The 6,234-nt window shown below is 42.2% G+C and overlaps 1 pseudogene; it reads right to left on the bottom strand.

Annotated features, from left to right (window-relative positions):
- Positions 1–2,448: 2,448 nt before the first annotated feature.
- On the bottom strand, positions 2,449–2,564 carry LOC120591990 (uncharacterized; annotated as a pseudogene).
- Between the last annotated feature and the right edge of the window lie 3,670 nt (positions 2,565–6,234).

Here is a 6,234-nt window from a genome sequence, read left to right as displayed (position 1 = left end):
AGATCAAACCTGAGAGGAAGTACATGTAGATGCAGATGAGCCTCTTTTAAGACCATGACTCTGAAAGGGTAGGAAAGGTGGTTCTGCCTACATCACAGGCAGTTATAAAACATAGTGTTCCAAATGTACAGAACTCCTAATGAGTAGTCCCACTGAGAGTTTGAATCTATGTTAAAAACAAACATCATTAGAATGTAAAGATGGTAAAGATTAGAATTTTGTTAAAAGAGGCAGCAATAAGGAAACTCAAAATAGGCAGGAGAGAGCTAGTCTTGAGTCCAGGAAATTATCACCAACTAGCTGGTGTCACTAGGGCTCTTGGTTACTTCCATTGGTTAAAATGAGCTTAATTGGAGGAAGTAATTTCTAAAGACCTAATTAACCTCTGCAATTTTTCGAATTTCTATTCCCTATGGAAGTCTTACAAAACTTGTGATATTGCTTATTCCTTTTTTTATTTGTTCATTTATTTGGTTGGTTTGATTCAAAGGCCTCTGGTCTTACCTTCCTGGGAAATTTTAATGATCAACTGCTAATAGCAAATAAAGACATCCACCACCTAAAACTTTGGAAAACAGGTAATGTATTATCTAGCCTATGACCGCTCTGTAGCACCAAAACTTTAAGGGCCTGGAAGTCTCATTTCTATCCTAAATGTTATAATTGTGATACCATTGCATCTAGCAAGACCATTTAAACCAAGCAGATCCATTAGCAAGGCCAGGACTCAAAAAAAAAAAAAAAAAGCGTGGATACCCTCATACAGTTTTAGCCCAGCATCGGCACACAGACAGCAACATTCCTCCCTTGCTCCTCGTATCCTTCTCTCTTCTTTTGCTGTTTTTGCTTTCCGAACTTTTCTTGGCTGAGTAATCCTTTTCCAGGCTCTCACTTGCCATTGGCCCTGAGCACCCAGTAGGCCTCTATATTTCTGACCCTCAGAAGAATTTCTTGCACAAGATTCTACTTGTCCTATTGACTTCACCAGCTTCTAGCCACCCCAAGGAGCCGCCCACCCCCTCCAGCTTAATCTCCCAGGATACCACTTGTTCAGGGCCTCAGAGAATTTGACCTGGCCCATTACAAGAGAGGCATGGTCTTATTGAACATCAGGAGAACTTGGGCTTATTTCTTAACTTTACTTTTGCTTCCTCATAGAAAATTGGAGACCATATACTACATTAGTTTGTTTTAAAGATCAAATATAACTTGGAACTAAAATGCCAATTATTGAAAGCGATGAAAAAGAGGGAAGTAAAAAGGAGGAAGAAGGAGGGAACTCTAGAGATAAACCCTAAGAGTTAGCGTACATCCAGAAAGTTACCCTACTACCATGGGTACCAAATAAGGAAAATTAGATCAGTTAAATTCACCAAAATTTGAGATCAGTCATTTTACAAAAAATGATTTTGATGAAATTAATTCAATCTGCAATTCTGATTTCTAAGCAGCAATAATAATTCCCTTGGCTAAAATCTTGTGCTTTTAGAATGGGAGGGAAACTTATCAAGTAGGGTATCCCCCAAGAGTTCTGACTTAGATCTGTAGTTGAGCCAAGACATCTGGCACTTTCAAAAATTGAACTGGATCTTTAACATATATAGACACGAATGTGAAGAAAATAAAATAGCTCTTCAGAATGAGCCTTAATGGGCTGCATTGCCTTTCAGAAACATTTTTAATGAGCCTCCGGACACAAAGTGATTCCAATTTGCAGTGCATTCGAGGCAAAACCAAGAGAAGAAATTACATTTGCTTTTCCACACTAGGTTGTTAAGGGTACCCAGCTGACAAGCCTTGAACACTCAACTGTGGGCAATGCTCTTCTTGGTCAGTCCCCTCACTTGCTGGGCTGGTACCGGGAAGACCCAAACATAACAGAGCCCTAAGGAGCTGTTACAGACCAACAATCTACAGACAGTCCAGGCAGCAAACAAGGAGGCTTTGTCTGTGGCAGGCACCATGCTAAGCACTGGCTGGAGAAAGAAGAGGGGAAAAGGATATGAAGATGAAAGAGACACAGGACTCATAGACCGGGAGTGGGTGCTACATGCAGCCTTCTAAAGTCCAGGTCTCCATTCACCCAAGTTCTTTAGAGGGCTGGCCTTTAAGAAGCAGGCCTCTGACCTTGGAACCCCTGCAGACTCTCTGACTATTAACATGTACTCCAGGTATTTCCTGAGTTTCTCAGGGAGACCTGTTCCCTGACATGTGACAACCTCACATTTGATTCTCATTTTGCTGATGCACTGAGTTGGTGCTAGTGTCTTAATGTTTACATCCTTCCACATCTTGACATTAATTTAACCTGGGTATAAAAACTCTAAGTTTGCTATGTGGGCTTTTCCACAGGTCATCAAACTTTAGAGAGACCCAACACATGACATTTTAAAATTCTGGGCAAATTTTTATTATTATTATTATTATTATTATTATTATTATTATTTATGCCTACAGCACCTGGTCTTCCTTGGTGGTCTCTCATCCAAGTACTAACCAGGCCCAACCCTGCTTAGCTTCCAAGATCAGACATTGAGCTTATTCAGGGTGGCATGGCCATAGGCCATGGACTGTGGCTCCACGGGAGTGTGAACCCAGGACATTCTGCATGTAAAGCAGACATGCTAACCACTACACTATGGAACCATGTCCTCTGGGAAAATTTTAAGTCTCTTTCTCTTTAATTCTCCCATTATTTCAACAGCTCTGGTTTAGGAGTCCATCACTGGCCTCTGGCCAGGCACTTAAGCTACTAATAGAGATAGACTGAACTGAAGTGTCAAGATCAAAGAAAAAGAATTCTTAGGTTTTGGGCATCTTTGTAAGTTCCAGGGGAACAGCACTCTCTTTGGCAGGTCTGGGCTGAGGGCTAGTCCATAGGATTCCATTATGCAATTGGAAAGTAGGCACCCTCAGGGCAGATAGAGCTCCAAGGATCTATAGCTTGGGGATCCTCTGGTTCTTTGGATGTCCTTAGGATAGACGCACAAGTACACATCTCGGCAAGCCAAGCCTGGACTAAACTTTAGCCCCATTCAGCTCTAAGCCAAGTGTCTTCATACAGGTCACAACCTATTCGACTGTAAGCAGTGGCCCTGTTTCAGGGAGCTGCTGCCCTTCTTGGCTCCTTCCTGAACTCTTTCTCAAGCATTTCCTAAGCATTTGGTCCATTGTCAGGATGCCTCTGCCCTCCAAAATGACCTGGGCCTCTCCTCACCACTAACCTATTGCCCTACCTGGGGCATGCCTACCTATAGAACATCATCACCCATGGGCAAGCCCACCAGGCTGCCTTGCTTCCAGTCCCCTGAGATGCTAGTATTCAGGATCCTTGAAAGGTTGTTAATAATTGCTCATAACCAATGTAGTACAGTGGTCAAGAACCTTGCTCTGCAATTAGACTGTCTACATTGCAATTCATGTTCCATCCTTTCTTAGTTGTATGAGTTTGAGCAAATTTCTTAATAATATGTGCCTCAGTTACCTCTCCTATATAGCAAGGATAATAATATTAACCTTACAGTGTTGTTAGGAGGATTAACTGAGTTAGCACATGAAAAGCACTTAGAGCAGTGCCTGTTCCCATTTAATATTTAGCACTTGTTATGTGCTAAATTTTAACTATTATTATTATGTTCATCCAATGAAAATTGTTTCATAATAAGAGATGCCTACAGCCCAAACTGTCCTCCTATGTGCCCTCAGTATTCCTGTATGGTTGAAAATTGTTCAAAATAAAGTTTTGGGAAACCACAAAATAATTTAAGTAAGGGATATGGGTCAGCCCTTCCTGCTTCGCTATCATTCTAGGAGTGGAGTTACATGTAAACAGGTTCATATCACACATGTGTATATTTATGTGTGTACCACAGGTGCATAAATGGGACCATATTTCATGTGCTGTGGAAAGCTCCTTCTAAATTCTTTGAGCTCATTCTCCATATTTGTGATGAGCAATAATTGCATGAAACAATACATGTAGTGTGTCTGCCAGCTCTTCCCCCGCTTTCTAGGTCTCCACATGAACTCATGTTCTTCTTTTGCCCTCATCCTCCTATTTCCTTTCTCTCTCCCCATCAGCATCAGAGCAAAAGTAGGAGGGAATGATCTGCTTCTCAGAGAGGGTCAATGAAAATGTTGTGCTGGGTTTACTTTTTGACCTCAGTTATATGCTCTGTGTAATAGAGATGGAGAAGAATGTGAAGACCAGGCTGGAAGGGGTCTCATGAGTTTCATATGAGATTGTGTAGATTTAAGTGCCTGGCATTGCATTCAATAAACCTTGGTTCTTCTTTCTAGCTATGGTGCTACTTAGAAGGTTGATCCAAATCAGTTCTATTTTTTTGAAAACTCAGCACACACTGTCCTGTGTATAAACCTTTTCTGTTTGGTGTGATTTTTCTGCCTGGCATCTCTCCCCTGTTCTTCCCTACTACTCTGTGTTTTGCTGATGGCAAATCGATGGCGCATTTTTCTTAAACAGCCTGCACGTGGTATTTTACTACCGACCATGAGGGCCCCTGCCTTTTAATTACTCCTGCTGAGCCCGGCACTATATATAACACTAATGTTTCTGGGACTGCCAGCAATTAAAACCAAAAATAAATAACATGTTACAAGTTGCAAACCAGCTAGGCCCCAGTAATGCTGCGGATGGATAGAGGCTTTTATTTTTAATTGCTTAAGTTTCTCCAGGCCTGTAGAATGTAAACACCTGACAAACAGCTGTTTGCTGGGGATTGGACCAGATGAGGCCTTGACTTCAATCTCTTTACCAATGTTCTTTTCCTTGCTCTGGGCCCCAGGGAACTGCCTGCCATTCTTCTGCCTCAGTGTTTCACTCTGCGAAAGAGAGATGCTCAAGAACAAAGCTGACCGTATGCACATACGTTGATGAACATGCTGTTCCTGGTCATGTATCGAACTGGAACAAGCTATATTGATTTTTGCTGTTGTCTTGTCTTTCTGGCTTGAACAGAATACTGAAATGGTGGTTCTGATGAATACTTTTCTTATTTCATCTATTGCATGTGAGAGTTTCATACCAGAGATTGTCCATAATTAGGAAGAACAATTATAAAAACAAATTGTTAAAGCTCTCTTTAAAGCCTGACTTGGAACTTTAACTATTTTTATTTTTTTCTAAGGGAAGTCTTTGTGCAGTGCCCACATGAAAAGACTGGCTATGCTGCCAACAGCTCCCAGTTGTGAAGTGTAAGAGTACAGATTCACTAAGAAGGACCCTGAGTCTCAGCCAGCCACTGCCCCTCACCACACCTTCGAAGGAGCTCTGACTTTTTTCTACCTGATAGATACAAGATTAAAGTATCGAAGTGTCCTGACATTATAAATGCATCTCATACATTTTGCAAAATTGTTCTTGGAAAGATTGCACCAGCCAAAACTCTGGTTTCAAGGTCAGGAATCAGTCTCCCTGCTGGTGCTGTTGGATGGCTCCTTAATGGTTCCTCACAGCACCATGTGGAAGTCATGTGGACTTCAGACCAGTCTCCTCTCTGCCCCAGCTCTGAGCAGCCTCCTTAGTGTGGCTGAGAGAGGACAGGAAGGTACGTGCTGCTGCCAAATGAGGCAGGGCTCAGCACCTGCCTCGCCAGCCAGCAGATGGCTGCCTTGCCATTGCCCCACCCCTAGTCTTATTGACTAGTAAGGCATAATATAAAATTCAAACACATTGGGGCAAATCCACATGCATTTCCCTTCACCCATGGGTGTTGGTAGCTTTGCTGCAAGCAAAGCACCTCTCTCAAAAGCAACAAATAATGAGCCTTGACAGCAGCAGTACTGAACTAAGGCTGACTCATGAATGTCATCATTGTCCTTCCCTGAGACGGGCATTAGTCCATGTTCAGCCCTAAGCCAGAATGTCTGCATAGAGAACAAAGCTGATTATCTGAACGACAGCTTTATTCGAGGCCTGTTGCTAATTCAGACAAACAAGTAAGTGCGAGGCCTGGCCACACTTTTAGGAGAAGAAACATCTAAGGACTAGAAGCCAAGAGGGCCTACGGATTACACTGTCTATTTGTTTCCATTGCCCATTGCTTTCTCTTGATATTTCCCTTCGAAAAGATGGAGACCATGAATAGCTTTTGGTTCTATGAGAAATGTCAGCCTACCTTATTCATGAAAATCAAGAATCATCATGTGTTGACTGCCAACAAGACAAGAAAAAAAAGTACTAGCTCTCTCCTTCAACTCCAGCATTGCTTGCAC

Source organism: Pteropus medius, unplaced genomic scaffold, assembly GCF_902729225.1.
Source record: "Pteropus medius unplaced genomic scaffold, Ma_sr-lr_union100, whole genome shotgun sequence".
NCBI lineage: Eukaryota > Metazoa > Chordata > Mammalia > Chiroptera > Pteropodidae > Pteropus > Pteropus medius.
This window is presented reverse-complemented; position numbering and strand designations above follow the sequence as displayed.